Source organism: Mercenaria mercenaria, chromosome 8 (assembly GCF_021730395.1).
Source record: "Mercenaria mercenaria strain notata chromosome 8, MADL_Memer_1, whole genome shotgun sequence".
In the NCBI taxonomy this organism is placed as follows: Eukaryota; Metazoa; Mollusca; class Bivalvia; order Venerida; family Veneridae; genus Mercenaria; species Mercenaria mercenaria.
The window spans coordinates 8,764,931-8,782,786 of NC_069368.1; positions in this window are offsets into that span (position 1 = coordinate 8,764,931).

Sequence of the window (17,856 nt, forward strand, 5' to 3'; positions counted from 1 at the left end):
AGGCTTTGTTGCTACTATATAAAACGATTATTCTTGAAGATTTTTATCCTGGTTGTTAGAATTGGATATTTCATTGTTTTGGCTTTCTGTCTACCAAACTTATAGTTTTGTACAGAAAATGTTTTATTATATCATCTACCTGACGAACATATATTTAACATCCTGGCACTCTTGTTTTATTTTGTTCATGCCAAGATGCTGTATTGGCTTACAGTATGTATGATGAAAATGTCCTTAGGCAGGGGACGTTGCTAACTCTGTTACAAATTCTTGTTGTTGTTTTTTCTGGAGTTGTTGCCCTATTTGATCTTGAACTAATTCATCACATCGTGAACTCGTGAACTAAAAGTCGAACAGATCCATCCAACTGAATTGAAACTAGGTATACATCAGAAGTATGAAATGAATATGTACATGTTGCCCTGACTTTTATGATCGATTATTTTGTCTGGAGTTGTGGCCCTTTATTAACGACGAATGACAACTACATTGTAGTTTCCTTCTCTTCATTTCAAATGAACCTTGATAAGCATCATAAACATTATGTAGACATGCGCATTTGTTTCTTGTTCAGTTGTTTAACTTCTATATATTTTTCCTTAATAACATTATTGACCCGTCGTTATTATAAATTATTGAATGAAACATTTTTGTCGACATCATTCTAGTTCGCTTTGCAACCTCCGTGAAGGAATATTGTCAAACTATACCGATAAGGGGAAGAGTTTGTTTCCTTTTGTAGCACAACTGTCTATGCATTATTGTGTCTTGCTCATATACATAACACTTTTATTTGTGTGAACATGCATGAATTTGTTATACTGCAAAATAAAACAGTCATCATTGATTATTTGTCGTCACTTTCATCCTTTTTATCGTAAATAGCACAGTCATACACAGAAGATGCTGTATACTAAACATATTTTCTCAAAATTCAGACCAAAAAATCTATCAGATGCCACCATTACATAACTATATTTCAAACTTTTGCAGGGGGAGAACACCCTGAGTCCTACTCACGCTGGGAGCTATGTGTCTCGCTGGTGACATTTTCTTTCTAAACTGTTGCCTCGCTGCATCAAATAAAGGTATTTCTGGATCCGGACTAGCCTGGGAAGCCGTTGACAATAATTGTCAGAAGAAATCTTACCTACATTAAAGATCCAACTTAAATTGTGCTAATTAATGTTAATTGGCATTCATCCGAGTTTCTGATATTGTCAATTTGCAGGTAGAAAAATGGTTAGAAATTGTCAGACTGGATTCCCAGGCTAGATCCGGACCTGCCCTTAAGTATGACAAAGGCCTTTAAGGTCGATGTCGGAAGAGGGATCTAGCAAAGTTTTACAACATTTAAGCTTATCAACGACGTCGGCAGAGATTACGAAGTTGTTCTGGCCTGTTGTCAGGCTTAAGATGCAGGTATACTTAAACTCCAAAACGACGGCCGTTTTTGTACAATAAAACTCCATCAAATTTGAATAAATAGTTCAAATGGTTATTAAATTTGTACAGTAATCATTTCTGCGTACAGATTGAAGTATTACCATTAGTGGATTCATAGCGGAGGTCGGAGGGGAGGGGGGTGGGGGGCACCGGGACGCTCCCGCCCCTAAAATCGCCGGAGCATAGGTAATTTGTCTTATGTCCTGGGTAAAATAATTGCAAAATATACATTTTTTCTCGCTCGCTACCCTTGGGTACATAAATTGTCTTTTATTCTGACTGAAGAATATGAAATATGCATTTTTTCTCGCTCGCTACGCTCGCACTAATAATTAATCTTATGTTCCGGCTGAAAAATATGCATATTTGTTCTCGCTTGCTACGCTCGAAAACTTAATTTGTCGTCTGTTCTGGGTTAAACATAAAAAATGCATTTTTATCTCTATCTCACAGGTAATTTGTCTCACTTTTTTTTGTTATTTTTTCTTTGTTTTGTTTTTTTATTGATGGAAAAAAATGCATTTTTCTCGCTCGCTATGCTGGCACATTTAAAATCTGACAGTTTGCTTGAGCTCCGAAGAAAACTTTTTATTTTAGTCCTAGGTAAACCCTCCCCATGAAAATCCTCAAAAAAACGAACGGCTAAGAAATTCCGAGATACTCGCGCAAGAATAAGTCTGACAATTCATAAGACGTGACTATAATCATGTTATTTGTGTTGATTTTGTCACAAAACCTGTCCTTTGTCAATAACAAATAAAGTATCCCAGAACGCCCAGAATGCACCAAATGGATCCATTATTTTCATAGTTTTCCGGGGAATCATACCCCCGGACCCCCCTATTTGCTGTAGTCTTCAAATATTTTACGCCCCCTCTTACACCAAATACTGTATCCGCCCCTGAGGTAGTCAAATTTTTTAAAAAACGTAATGGATGTAAGATTTTTTTTTACAAAGTTAGGAACGATAACGCTTTTATCATATTAAGTAGACCGTTTGAAAAAATGTTGGATAGTTCAATGAATCAGATATTCTAGATTTCATTTCAGGTTGTAGAATATTTTGAAAAAAAAAATATTGATTATTCTTCGAATTCTTTCTGACTGTACTATTAGAATAGTGTTATTGGATCTATAAAATATGCCGAGAATGATAATCGGGATAAAGAACTCTCCCTTCAAGTAAACGGCGTGAAGAACTATCCTTTATTATATTTGGCGGGAATCGAGCACGTTTTCACCGTGCAATATTAGTATTTATAGTAACAAAAAAGTAGTCCGTCATGTCAACAAAACACGATGAAAACAATCGTCTGAAGCATTTTAAAGTATATTTTCAATCGTAAATTGTCAGCCTTTTAGAAAAAGTTTGGGTAATTTAAAGGGTGGCAGGAACTAGATACATGTCTCGTCTGTCTATTAATACATTTTAAATGGACTCCGCATGTATTTTGAAGCAACCCTTGATTTTGAAAAAACATGACCAATTTTGTTATCAAAATCGTCGTCGTATGACTTATGAAAGAGTCGTAGTCGTAGTTTGATTATCTAGTCGTATACTTCGTTCCAAGACGAATCTATTGGTGTATACTTTTTATGACTTTTGTCCAGTAACAAACCCGCCAATCTAAATTATTTAGACCCACTCTTTTTCCGATAGAATGAACCTTAAGCAGGGTCGTGAGTTCGATCCCCGGGAGGGGCGTATGTTCTCCTTGACGGTTTGATAAAATACATTGCGTCTGTAATCATTCGTCATCGACCTCTGATTCATGTGGGGAAGTTGGCAGTTACTTGGGGAGAACAGATTTGTACTGGTACATAATCCAGGAACACTGGTTAGGTTAACTGCCCGCCGTTACATAACTGAAATACCGTTGAAAAACGGCGTTAAACCCAAAACAAACAAACAAACAAACAAACAAAACAATTACATTAAAGATGAACTAAAGACTTTCATTCTATGGCTTAATAATAATATATAATATAGAATGTTAAATCTAGCGAATTCTTGCCAAGAATTATACACTTAAACAAAACGTGAAGACAACTTGTGCTTTTCTTACACTATTTTATTGTATAAAATGTCTAGTAAATTCCATTTGTAGGTGTTTAAAAATCTGTTGCATGTAAATGTCTAATAGTCTTCCATAAATCATTTTTATTTTTCATTTAATTACGTACTTTCGTTTAGCAACTCGGCATTCTAGCTAAACACACACACACTCATGGTTTCCCGTAAAAAACAGAGAACGCCGAAATCGCGCATGAAGTTCACGTGATTTGCCGATTGATATAAAAACAGTTTAACATAATAATACACTTATTAAACGGCTTGCAAAAATATTTGCCTGATGTCCGAGGGACCGAGTGCCAATTTTCGAATCTAGGGCCTACAGATTTGACAATTGACAGGCAAGCCTATTAATAAGTGTTTTATTACATGACATCAACAATTAACTTTCACAGTTTTATTTTTAATTTTATGACTTATTATTCCAGTAAATATTTGTTGAACATACACAAGTCATATGCCAAAAAGTATTCACCGGCGATTTATATAAGAACACAGAAAAAGTGGAAACTCCAAAGGTCGCTAAACAAGACAAACACGAAAATGTTGCAGGTTCGGTTTGATTGAGCCTGTTCATGGACGATAGTGGAACTGCATGCTACCGTCCACGCCCTCTAGCCCCGGGTTGAGCAGAACTAAACATTTATACATGCTACAAGTACAAAAACAATTTAGAGACATCCGCAGATGTGTTCACACGACAGTGCACATGGAACTTTCAATGATACACTACTAAGAGTGTAATTCCATGAAAAGCGACGTATGGTCTCCAGTTAAAATAATGTGTTTGTCCTAAACGAGAAAACAGTGGACAGAAATAAACAAAAGTCACGAAATGTTAATTACTATTAGCTTAGAGCTTTGAATGCCAGTTTTATGGAATTACTTTGTACTTTTCCTCGACGTTAATAACAAAAATAAATATTTAATACGTTGCAATCTCCTCCGAATACATGGGACAAAACCGCCTACATTTCCGATGTGGTGACAAGAACTTATCAGCTTATAATTATCCAGATTATCCCAGTAAGAATTTTGTTTTAGATAATTACTTCACTGATAAAGCATGTTGCCCACAGAACAATTAATAGTTTACATTGAATACCTGCAAATATCAAATAAATGCTAAAGAGTTTTGGGACACAGTAAGTTGTTTTAAAGCGCCAAAGAAATTCTGACTTCATTACAGAATTATGGCTCAGACATATTTCCAGTATGGTTTCAATATAGAAGGTCATAAACTTATTCGAAGGCAGTCAGCCAGCCATTAACTATGATAAAAAGAACATTTGAGCCGTGCCATGAGAAAATCAACATAGTGGGTATGCGACCAGCATGGATCCAGACCAGCCTGCGCATCCGCGCAGTCTGGTCAGGATCCATGCTGTTCGCTAACGATTTCTCTAATTGCTATAGGCTTTTAAAGCGAACAGCATGGATCCTGACCAGACTGCGCGGATGCGCAGGCTGGTCTGGATCCATGCTGGTCGCAAACCCACTATGTTGGTTTTCTCATGGCACGGCTCATTTCTTTTATGTCTTTCCACATTGAACGCATTGCATTAATTGTATAAATTGATAAAATGCTCGATACAGCCATGTATTTGACCCTTTATTTAACTCTTTAATAAAGTTAATATAAAGAGACATTACACGACATATTTTGTTTAAGAAATAATATATCTCATCCAGTGATTTGTCGTTGAATAAATCATTGTTTAGAGTTCAGATGCGAAGGAATTATATCACGAGGGTGCAGCCCGAGTGATATAATAATACGCATCTGAACGACAAGCAATGATTTATTCAAAAGCAAATCACTAAATGAGATATATTATTTCGATTCTAACACGTTACCAAGGATTTTTAAGTACATCCTTGACGACATTCATTAAATATTTGCCCGTTTTCAGTTTTCGGTTTCTTTTCCAGCGCGCCGCTATGCCGTTTGACGCCATGGCGTAATAATTGTGACGTCAGAACAGTGATTTGTTGTATAATAATTCACTGTTTTCTGCCTTCTTGTTTAATAGGAAAATGAATCGAATCGTATTAGAATTCTTTATTATACACAGATAGCTGAAAATTGTTTGTTATTATGCAACAATGGACTGTTTGTACTTCATAACTAATAAGTAAGAGCCACAAACGTCCTAGCGGCGCGATGGAAGGGAAACCCGCACAAAACAGGCACATATTTGGAGTATGTGGTCAAGAATGTACATCATTATCCTTAATAATGTGTAAGAATCGAAAAGAATATAATAACAAACAGTGATTTGCTCTTGAATAAAATCATTAAGATGCGTATCATTATATCGTTCGGGCTGCACCGATGTGATATAATTCGTTCTTATACCTCTTGTATGTAAAAAAGAGACTGGAATAGTGATACACTATTTCTAGGCAAGTGTACGGTGCCAAACTGTATGAAGGTGTGACGTCAACGTTACTGTACTATAATAATATCAAAACACGGTGAGTGGTAACATGTCCCAACGAACAGTATGCATGGCTAGACGTCTAATGCATTATGCGCGCAAAATAATCAGTCCAGAGTATGCAAGAAATTGTAATACAGTTCTGTTATATAATGTAGATTTTAAAATATATTTTATCAAATTTGGTAGAATTCCCCCTCGGCACCTGTATGGTGCCAAATAATCTGTGACGCGACATCAACATTGTCATGTTTAATGGAAAACTGTTTTTTTCCATATAACACTTCCAGTTATAGATCATTGCCGCATGAAACGTCCATTAATCAGAAATGTAAACAACAATCTCAAGAAATACAGGCAAATGATTACTTAAGTCAATCTATAGTATAATCAGTTGTAGCAATGATGAAGTATTTATTATGCAAAATGATCCTTCTAAGGCATAGAATGTAAAACATACTCAGCTTCACTGAGTCTTTATAGGATATTTTGTCATGACATCTAGATGTTGTAATAGACAGTAACACATCTGTTTTGGGACTCCTGTCTTTTAATTTCTTTGACAAGTTTTGCCTTTGAAGACACTATATTTGTTTGTTATAAAGCCTAATGACATTGCGTCTGTAAAAGGTGCGTCTGTTTTTACGACGAACAGGTTTTTGTCTAATAAGGTTAAGTCGTTACACGTCAAATTATGGACAATTGTTATAGTTGAAAACACATCTTTATTACAATAATATTGCTGACCATTTATTCTTTACAGATTATAAGGAACTTTGCATACAGCAATTATTTAAGTACCTTGTAGCGGCCATAAAATGTCTCCCCGTGCTTGGATTCAGTGTTATATTTTTTGGTCCTCTGGGATCATGGAGTCCGCTCAATGTTCATGGGTAATAGAGTTCCGCTTAAGCCGTTGCTCGGGGACGTGAGGGAGTTTCACTTTCCACTATCTCTCATGAACAGACTCAGTCAAACCGAGTCTGCTATTATTTTGCTTGGTTGCATTCTATGCTTCCAAAGGATCTTATAGATTTAATAAAACAAATCAAATACATGTTACTAATTGTAACTTATGGAACTTTATCATTATTAAGAAGTTTAGGGAAAAACGGCGTATCAAATAAAACTATCTACGCAGGTATCTAATGTCCTCAAAGTTTTCAATGGAAAATATTTTTTTTTACTGATGTAAAAGTCAAACATTCCTGTGAAGGAATTGGGAGTTAAGTTACTAAACAAACTTAAAATCGCTGCCTCATCTTACAGTAATGTAATTGGTTGTTTTGTTAGCAAAAACAATAACTAATTCAAGCAAACTGCCTTATTCATATGGCTTCCTTAAATGGTAATTATAAAATTACTGAAGTGTGTTATCATTTCCAGAAGACAACAATTTATAGATGCTTATTACACAACACATATTATCTCCCTTCCTTTTCCCGCGAAATTGCCTTTATTGTTGCTACATATTTCTTTACATGTGTATATGATGATGACAAGTGTCCTTGGATCCTTATTATATTTTTGCAGAATTTGTGCACTATCTCTGTTAGATATTCAGAATTTTGACCTTAAAAATGGCTGCCAGTTATTTCAAGGGAGCAAAACTAGGGAACTATCTATATGATCCAGCCAAAGGCTTACTGCAGTTTGTGATATCAGTGGGTATTAATAGACAAATTCTATAAAAAGTAACCATTGTCTGACCAAAACTGTCCTTTAAAATACTGATCAGTTTCAAATGTCAAAACGCAACCTCGACCAAGTAACGAGCATAACATTCAATGAAAATATGGAAATATACGATTCAGAGGTGGAGGACGAAATGGCCACTGATATAATGTCTATTATCAAATTGCCACGGAGAACATTCGCCTCACTCAGGGTTCGAACTCACGAGCCTGCAATCAGTAGATCTGCGCTCTCCCTATAAAGCACAGTGATACTGTAAAATCATTTTAATATGGACAATATTATTGCATCCATAGGGATCCTGGTCACAGGAAGAAGTGAATTCTGACGACCGACGGTAACTGATTTGTGAGCAAAGAAACATGGTTTTTGGATCGGATACTGGTTTAGCTGCCGTCACCAAAAACGAAAGAAAGTTGGCTTTTTACAAAATTGATTTGTCTGAAAATTAAGTCTAATTTTGTTCCATGTTGCATAACAAGCAACTTTTTAATGTCACAGATTTCTGTTTACAGTCTGAAAGATATAATGACGGTAGTCTTTGGTCTTGAATACTACCTGGCTTTCTACTAATCCGCCATGGGGCATGACTTATCTTGGTTCACAGTTCTTCCTAAGCTTTAGATTGGTTGCTCTTCAAAATCCGTATGCAGGCATTTAGTAACGAAGATAACTTAACCATTTGGATATGTTATAATTCTGTATGCTACTTAGGCCAAGAAACCAACAGTTGTTTCAATGTTGAACTTTGTTATCAACGCATGGCGGTAGCATGGATTATGAACAATTTCGGTCGTTGTATAAATCTCTTTTACATTTTCTTTTTGTGAGCCTGGAGCTTTACACTTTCTTTGATAAAGTAGTTTTGGCTGGCTCACCATTTATATCTTCAGCTGTTACATGATACGTTTAGCTATTTATTCTCTGCTGCAAGACCACAGGACCAACTTTGCTTCTGATACCTTTGTACACGAAATTTGAAACTAGATGCATGGCCTGTACAGTCGAAAAGCATCCAGATTAAGATTAGTTTCTTAATTAGAAGTTTTTCTATTTTAATATTCAGGTTGTTTGATTTTTTGTTAGAAATTTCACCTTAAACAGTTGAACAAAAAAACGTACTATTTGTCATTGGAAATTGAGCCCAGTTTTGGTTAAAGTTCGGCTACCAACAAACAAAAATCCATTGCTTTCTATCTTATATTTGACTATGTCTGATGAACTTACATATTGCGAAGACAATATATGCATATGATTGTATATATATTTAATTATGACGTTTAAAACCAAGAATAATAGGTCAATGAATGTATATAATCGTTCGTATCTTTAAACCTTTGATAATTTGAAGAATAATACTGTCAATTTTCGTCCTCGATAGTTAAATGTCAAAATCAGCTTAGAAATCAAAGCAAAAGTTTAAATAGTGTAACTGTAAGATTCTTTTGCAGAAATAACAATAGCTCTTCGCAAATCCGCCGTATTTCGTGTCATTTTGCTGACAAATCTGTTCCGACAGTGGTAAGAAATCACCTTTTCGTATTGCCGTCGTATCAAATCTTCCTCGATTGTCATCAACTTAGATTTTTGACGTTGTATTTTTCCGAAGGATCGATTTTCTTGTTTCTTTAAGTTTAGGTGATCTTTAAAAAGAAGAATAACATCTAAATAGCAAAATATCAAACGTTATAGATTACTTTATATTTTGATCTATATGTTTCTTTTTCATCTGAATAATTGTATACACTTATTTGGTACATTTACGGATCGAAAGTCTGTATTTTAAAAGCTTTTTATCTAAGACAGTATAAATGGAAAAAAATGATTAGATATCTATCTGTGTATCGAATCTTGACTTTTGTAAAATGCTTTTAGAGATGTTGGGCGGGAATACAAGGAAATATAATTAGCTGATATGATTGTGTTACGACCTTCTAGCATGAAAACAATAAAATATCTTAATGGTTTGAGGCAATTATGTACTTTGTTTGACGGCATTAAAGGTATTTTTTTCAGTCATTTATACAACGGATTAGATGTAGTATGATATATCAATATTTCATCTACAAAGGGATATGTGTCGCACATTTTCATGCCCGTAGCCGTATTTAAGGGGTGTAAAGAATAGTTTTAAGCCTTGTAACATCATTGATTTCAACTCATTTAGATTTGAAGATTGAATACTGCTTAAGCCGGTGCTAGGGGGCGTGGGCAGTGTTGCATTTTCCATTACTGCCCATGAACAGACTCAATCAAACCGAGTCTGCAATTTTCACTGTTGCATTGTTCTCGATGCTTCCGAGGGATCTAATTTCCAGATTTTATTTACTTCACAACAGCGGGTGTTAAGTGCTGTGTGGCGGCCGTAAAAAGTCGCCCCGACTTCATCTCAGTGTTGTTATATTTTCTGGTCCTTCGGGATCATTGATTTCAACTCATTTAGATTTGAAGATTGAATACTGTTTAAGCCGGTGCTAGGGGGCGTGGGCAGTGTTGCATTTTCCATTACTGCCCATGAACAGACTCAATCAAACCGAGTCTGCAATTTTCATTGGTGCATTGTTCTCGATGCTTCCGAGGGATCTAATTTCCAGATTTTATTGATACCCCAATATTTTTGTAAATATCTAATTGAGCGTCCAAGAACGGGTACTCCAAATGGATATTTTCAGATTGCCTTCTAGCTAAATGAAATCTGATTTATGTTTATTTTTGTTGTAAAAATGTTAACATCTGTTTACATTTCCTAGTCAGCTAACCCTTATCATGCTGGGCACGATTGATTCTGCCTTTGCGACCAGTGTAGATCACAATCAGCCTGCACATCCGTGCAGTCTGATCATGATCTACACTGTTCGCCATGCAGTCAGTATCGTTTTGGTAAGCACCCCTTTTAACAGTTAATGGTACTGTCCAAATTGAAAGACCGACAAGTTTATCATAGAAATTTAACAGGGTAAGGGTTAAACATGTCTCTCGTCTTTTTTGTAAGGTTTAGAAACGTTCAAACTTTTCCTTCGTTTTCATCAGTTCTTTTAAAATTTATTAAGTGCACAAAATTGTTTTAAAAGCTAGTTGAACGCCAAGCTCCATAAATGTGCTTAAAATTAGACATGAATTTCTCAGAATGCTGTAAAATTATGTTTATTGATAGAGATATCGTCTTCAGTTGTTACGACAATATGTAATAATAACCTGTGTGAAGGATTTTATGTTATTATTATTGGTTTTCATTTTGTAAATCCTCTCCGTTTGATCCCCTAAAATGTCTAAACAATATTTTATGGGGAATAATTTTGCCAAAATTAGGATTTGTACCTTTGGCACACTTTTAACAGTACAAGTTTATTGCCTTGCTAATGCTTAAGAGAGAATGTATTCTAAAAGAAGACAACAAATTATAAATCGTTCAAATTTTTTAACTACATAAAGGACAAAAATATAGACAAATTTGACTCGTTTGAAGCAGTTAAAAAAAATTAGTCGTTTTAGTTTGGCAGATAATAACCTTACATAAAGTCACAGACAATGTGAAATAAAAGTTGAACTTTCGAGATTTCATTTCGTTGACTTTTCAGTAAGGTTGTATCAGTAAAAAACCGTTTTCTCGATACTTTGGGCTTTACAAAAAGATATGATAAATTGCAGCGTGATATTGATGGAATATCTATGCTTATTTGAACATTAGTTCACCACCCGGTTAACTAATTAATGAGAAGACGAGAACGCCTTTCTACAGTAACGAATTAGATCTGCGTTTGTCTGAAAACATTTCGTCCATCATCTTTTTTCGTCTTTGACTGTGCTAACAAGAGACCCAATTTGTTCCTGTAAGTATTTAGTTTGTCAGTTCTTTCTGCTGGTTATCTCAGTTATCTAACCATAGAACTGTATTATTGAGGCAGTGGAAATGATAAATATTTGAGCCGTGCCATGGGAAAACCAACATAGTGGGTGTGCGACCAGCATGGATCCAGACCAGCCTTCGCATCCGCGCAGTCTGGTCAGGATCCATGCTGTTCGCTAACAGTTTCTCCAATTCCAATAGGCTTTAAAAGCGAACAGCATGGAGCCTGACCAGACTGCGCGGATGCGCAGGCTGGTCTGGATCCATGCTGGTCGCACACCCACTATGTTGGTTTTCCCATGGCACGGCTCATTTACTGATTTATCACTAAGTTTATTTCTTCTGTATTACGATATATAAATGATTGTATGTTCAGGAATAAAATTGCGCGAAATGACGCAATGAACTAAGACATGCAAAACACGTCTCTTCAAGTATTAAATTATGTTGTTTCTTTGTTTGTTTTCGAACAAGAATTTGTGACGAAAAAAGCGATATTGAGATATTTGGTTTCAAAGTTTACTCGAAATTCATTGTAATCTTGTAGTGTAGTCTGTCCCTTGAGACATGTGCAGTGTATAAAGATAAGTTGTTTTGCGCTTCCTGCATTTTCATACGGAAAACTATGTGATCATTCAGGTACATTTAACCCATACCCTGATAAATGTCCATAATGAACTTGTCCAGCTTTCAATTTGGACACCACAGTCAACCGTTAAAAGGGGTGCTTACCCAAAAGATACTGACTGGCGATGTTATGTACAGGCTGATCATGATCTACACAAAAGCAAAGGCTGAACAAATCGTGTCCAGCATGATAAGGGTGTCGAATTACGTAACGGGAGAACGTAATCATATGGAAAAATGTCAATATGGGCCATAAACTTAATGGGAAAAAAACAATACAACACAACTGTATTGAATTCAAAAGATGTTTGCATTTTTAAAAAATGGTGAAAAGCAGTAATGAAGTTAAATTAGACATATTGCTAGGAAACAAAATATTTGGACACGACGGCTTACCATTCTATTAAAATTTGATATTGACTCGGGGAACAAACGTGTTAACAGAAAAGCATTAGACAGAAAGTAATGCTGCATGAGTTTGCTATTTTGAATTATAACTGATTCTCGTCATTTGCCTTATTGTTTAAGCGTGGTGTTGTCTAGTGTTTTTCCTCTGTTCAGACGACAGTCATTTACTCATCCACACTTAACCGATGTAGGGTTGGATTTCTTCGCGTTACTGTTATTTTGCGTAAACAAGTAATATAAACATTCGCGCTTCGCAGCTGATTATACTTTGATAGTAATGCCGATACACGAACGTCTTGACTTTGCGTGCACTACTGTTTGCGGTTATAAGGACAAATAAAGTATTTATGAATATTTCCCTATCTACCGTAATCAGCCTAGTACCGATCTTCCCTTTAAAGATAACCTTTGTTTTTATCACGGCCCGAGTGTGGTCCTTTTGGAATTATTAAATATCACCTGCTCCTAACGGCTTTTAGGTTTATACCTTTTTCGGAGTGTTTAACTCTTTAGTTAGCCAGCGTACGGAAGATCGTGATTTTACTAATGCTGGCGGCCAACTGTGTCTGGTTTAACGCCTGGAGGGACTCCTAGAGTCTTCCTACACCGTTGAAAATTTGCGAGTTGCCATGACATTTAAAGATGTCGATGTAACAAAAAAGTTGTTTTCTGGACGGTGGATTAGTATATGGTGTGGCAGTGTGTGTTGGCTAGGGGAGGCATCAGGAATGTTGCATATTGCATTCCTCCTCATATACTAAAGCAAATCTAGTCATCTATTATTTGGATTTATAGTTTTCCATTTCATGCTTCAAACGGTTCTTTTTACATATTTAATGTACATTGGACTGATTATCATAACCACTATTCTTTAATTTCTGTCACTAGTGATCGAGGTATTACGTTGAAGAAGATAAACGATTATTGCTTTCTTTTCAGCAGGGAAAATTTCAATTAATATTTTTCGGCGACGCCGTCTAAATTCGTTTTCGTTACCTATGCCACGTGCCTTCAGTTTGCAAATCAAACTACTTGATAACGCATTATAGATAATTTATCAAAATGGAAGATTTATGCAACACTCTGTCTGATTGGACGAGAGTGTCAATTTCTTTCACTCTGTTGATTGTGCTACGCTGAGTGAAATGTAGACAAAGCGTTTATCCTAAACGACGCTGTTCACAGTTTTAAAGCTAACTTTGGCTCAGTATATTTAGCAAGAATATTGATATATCTCAAAATGATAAGTAAGTTTAATAAATATGATAAAAACCTTTCAAATACCAACATATATCAAATTAAAGAAAGAGCTGAATACGGTGTTCGTATCACATGAATAAGGGTGTGATAAGAGTCTTTTATGTAGAGAAGTGCTTTTTAAAAAAAATTCCTTGTTATAATTGTCGTCTGTATATGAAAAGGTTTCTTGCTTTTTGACTTTTTCAGATTGCATATTAAAATGAATACTTGTTTGCTTTGATATATTTGTTATAAATCATTTAACTGATTTATTATATATGAATATTTTTCTTTAGTATGGTATGCAAATATTGAACTAAGTTGAAATCTGTTTCATTATATATATGCTATATAATGACAGAATCTCGTATACTGAAATGAAGGTACGCTGCATACAGTTTATCTATGTGATATCATATGACTACGGTCAAACTTTACTTATGAAACAGAAATATTGAAATAATTACAATGGTATGTTTTGCTTGTCCTTCACTTTTTTATAGGTGTGACGTCATTGTCCAAAGATTCATGAATAGCGAATATGCATTTGTTAAAGCGGGATCAGTTGGCCTGTTTTAGAAATAAATAAAAATAATAAATAAAAAAACCCTTTAATTGATTTCTTCTCATGTATTCTAATCAAACTTCATTTGTAGCATCTTTATTAGGCCCGCAGCCAACTTTGTTCAGCTGGGACATTTGACCCCTTTTAGGGGCTGCTAGAGCTAAAACTAGAAATGCCTTTATACAGCGTCTCATGAACAGCTTGGTGGATCTTTGTCATACTTGGTCTGGAGCATCATTATAAGGTCCTCTTCCAAATTTATTTATATAGGAACTTGGGCCCTATTAGGGACCACTATAGCTAAAAGTAGATATGCCTTTCTTCGCATTAACCACTAAAATGTAATGGATTTTTATCAAACTCGATGTGTAACAATATCGTAAGGTCTCCTGCTATTTTGTTACAAATGGGGATAGGGACCAATTTAGCTAAAAATATAAACACGTTTAATGACCTCTTCTCATGAACCGCTTCATGAATCTTCATCAAACTACTGCTGTAATTATTCGTCTAAGGATAAAGGAAACAAAATTGCACCCTACGAAACCTTTGCGAAAAATTAAAAGAGAGCCATTTAAATTGTTAAAGTGCGCTGTTTAGTTTTGCAATTTGAAAAATGTTAGATGAAAGATGAATGTTAGATGAAAAATTTATAAACTTCTTTCCTTATTACAATTCGCCGACCATCATTTTAAAGATATTTCTTGTTTCTAAATGGCATCACCCTGCATGTCTGTATTCCATATACTTAGTAAGCTTTAAAACCGCACGCGTGGTTGAAATAATAAAACCAGCTGTACACAGTTAGTTAAATACTGCTTAAAATGACAATGAGAGGAAGTTCTAAAATGAAAATTTGTTTTAACAGACTAGGATTCCACTAGGATATTAGATGAACTTTTCTTAGAAGTGTTTATTTTTCTTCTTGTAAGATGTAAAGGATGTCTACATCAACGGACAATATAAAACGCGTTACACAAAAGTATTACCAGTTCGTATTTCATGAAAACTTAAAACTTGCATAACAAATGAAAAGCTTTTGATATTGCTGAAAGTAAACTCTGATATTTTGAAAATGCAACCATCCGTTAAAATATATCAGAAATGAAACACCTTCCAAGAGAGAAATTCCCTTGATGTTTTGGATAGACAATTCTTTTGATTTCCAAATAATACCTCTGTTCAGTCACAATTATATGATTGAGGTTGAAAGATGGAGACGACTTTTGAAAAGAGTTATTCCTTAGTAAAGGTTGAACAAAGGTACATTTTAAATTACATATTTCCGTGCGTGATGGAATCAATACGCAGTCTTAAGTTATACTTTTAATCGTGATAAGTTGCCGATTTTACGCTGCAAGTAGAATTTTGAGTACTTTTCTATTTAACTAGTAGATTGTATATGCTTGAAACTTTAATAAGTTTATATTTACAGGAAAAAAATTTTCCACCTTTAAACAGCGGATGCATTCCTATTCAAAGGAAAGTAAATATAAGTCTATTCAATAGATGTGTAATAGAGTTCCGCTAAATCCAGTGCTAGGGAGCGTAAAAGGTGTTGCATATTTCATTACCTCTCATGAACAGACTCAGTCAAACTGTTATTAATATGCTTGGTTGAATTCTATGCTTCCAAAGGACCTTTTTATAGATTTTATTGGACCCAGAGGCGGAACAATAAAAACTACGACTGCGTTTACAAAAGAAATACCCTTATGACATTAAAAAAATGATTTTGAACTTTATTTATACATTTTGATACACGTCAAAATTTGAAACATGGTGTGTTTAAAAACGTGTCAGCTGCTGCTTATGGTTTGGAAACACTCTGGGACTCAATTCAAATTTCGCCGAGTTCGTCAGTCATAAAATAACATATTTTGTCCAAGACTGTGAATGAAAAATTTCAAAGTCAATAATTCTGTCAACGTCGTGGTAATTCTTAAAGCACCTTCGACTTAAAACAAATTTTCTTAAACGTTCGTTTTCTTTTATGGTTGTAGAAATTTGGAAAGACATACGTTACTCAATTAGAAATGCTATCACAATAAATTCATTTAAATATTTACTTAGAAATTTTCTTTCAATTAATACAGTGTAAAAATTCACTGTTAAGTTTATCTTCATTCCCAAGTCTGCTCTATGGAATAACTGTGACATTTTCATTTGTATGTGCAAATGGTTTTGTGTTTGTTAGAGAGCCTCATTAAAAATAAGAATTGTATGTTATGTATGAAACTTAATGAGTTTTACCCTCTTTAAATAAAGAATTTATTATTATTATTATTATTCTGTTTACGGTATAATCTGGCTTATGTATCGGCTTTGAAGAATTGATTTATAACGGGAAATACTACAGGTATATTCGAACTAAGGTAGCTATTTACGTAATGCGCACCTGCTGAATGTATTTCGTTGACACCAATTTCACGCGGTTTGAGCTCTGATAAGTCTTTTTGTGTGTTGTATAGACCATCAAAGCGCCCTGAACTATACACAACTTTTGAGATTACGTATGCAAAGGGACTTTTTTGCATAGACACTGTTTACACCTAACATAAAAATGTAGAAATGACCTACTTTTTTATCATACATTAAGACGTGTGTAAAACTGTTCACGAAGAAATATTTTGCTGTAAGAAAGCCGAAAACACTTCGTTATTACGTTATTCAAGTTACATGTTACTATATAGAAATCGAATGCCTTTAATGCTTCTAGTATAGTTTTGGATTTAAAATGTTATTCCACAAAAAAACATGACGTTACGCTTCAGATAACAAAATCTAAACTGAACTATTAGCTGTTTTTGCCTCTATGATACGTCATGACGTCATTTCCGTTTACATACGTAAATTTCCTGCGCTAACGTGAGGGTCATTACCTAGAATGGTCCTTGGGCTAATTATGATAATGCGAAAATGAATCAAGCAATACGATAACAGGAGAATTTCCAGCATGATATTTTTTACTCTTTATAGAGAGTCTAACGATATATTGAAATTCACTGTATAACCGATATATATTGTATCGTGAAACTAGCATATCATTACATCCCTAATTCATAGATACACAAGTAACATAACATTATCATAAATGGCCGAAACGCCATTTGAAGGCCAATTTTAATAATGGCATTGACGTAAGCAGTGAAAACTTACGTCCGTGCAAAGACATTAGAATGCGTGCAAAGACATATGTATGCTTTATAGACGACAAACGGTGTAAAAGGTCTGTTTCAATAAACTTATGTACTGGTGTTTTTCGCAAAATAAAGAGCAATACTTTCACCAAAAAAGTTCAACTATCTTTTCATAAATAATGTACAAACAATTAAAAGTAATACTAGAACTTTTGAATTCTACTAGCTTATAAAACAGGAAATTTTGAGGTCTGATATGCTGGTATGAAAATTTCATACTAAACTTGTCTTGTAATATTATTAGTTAACATGATGAAAAAAGCAAATACATGAGAGTGTTGTGCCTTTGAGTAATATTGCTTAACAGCCCTTAG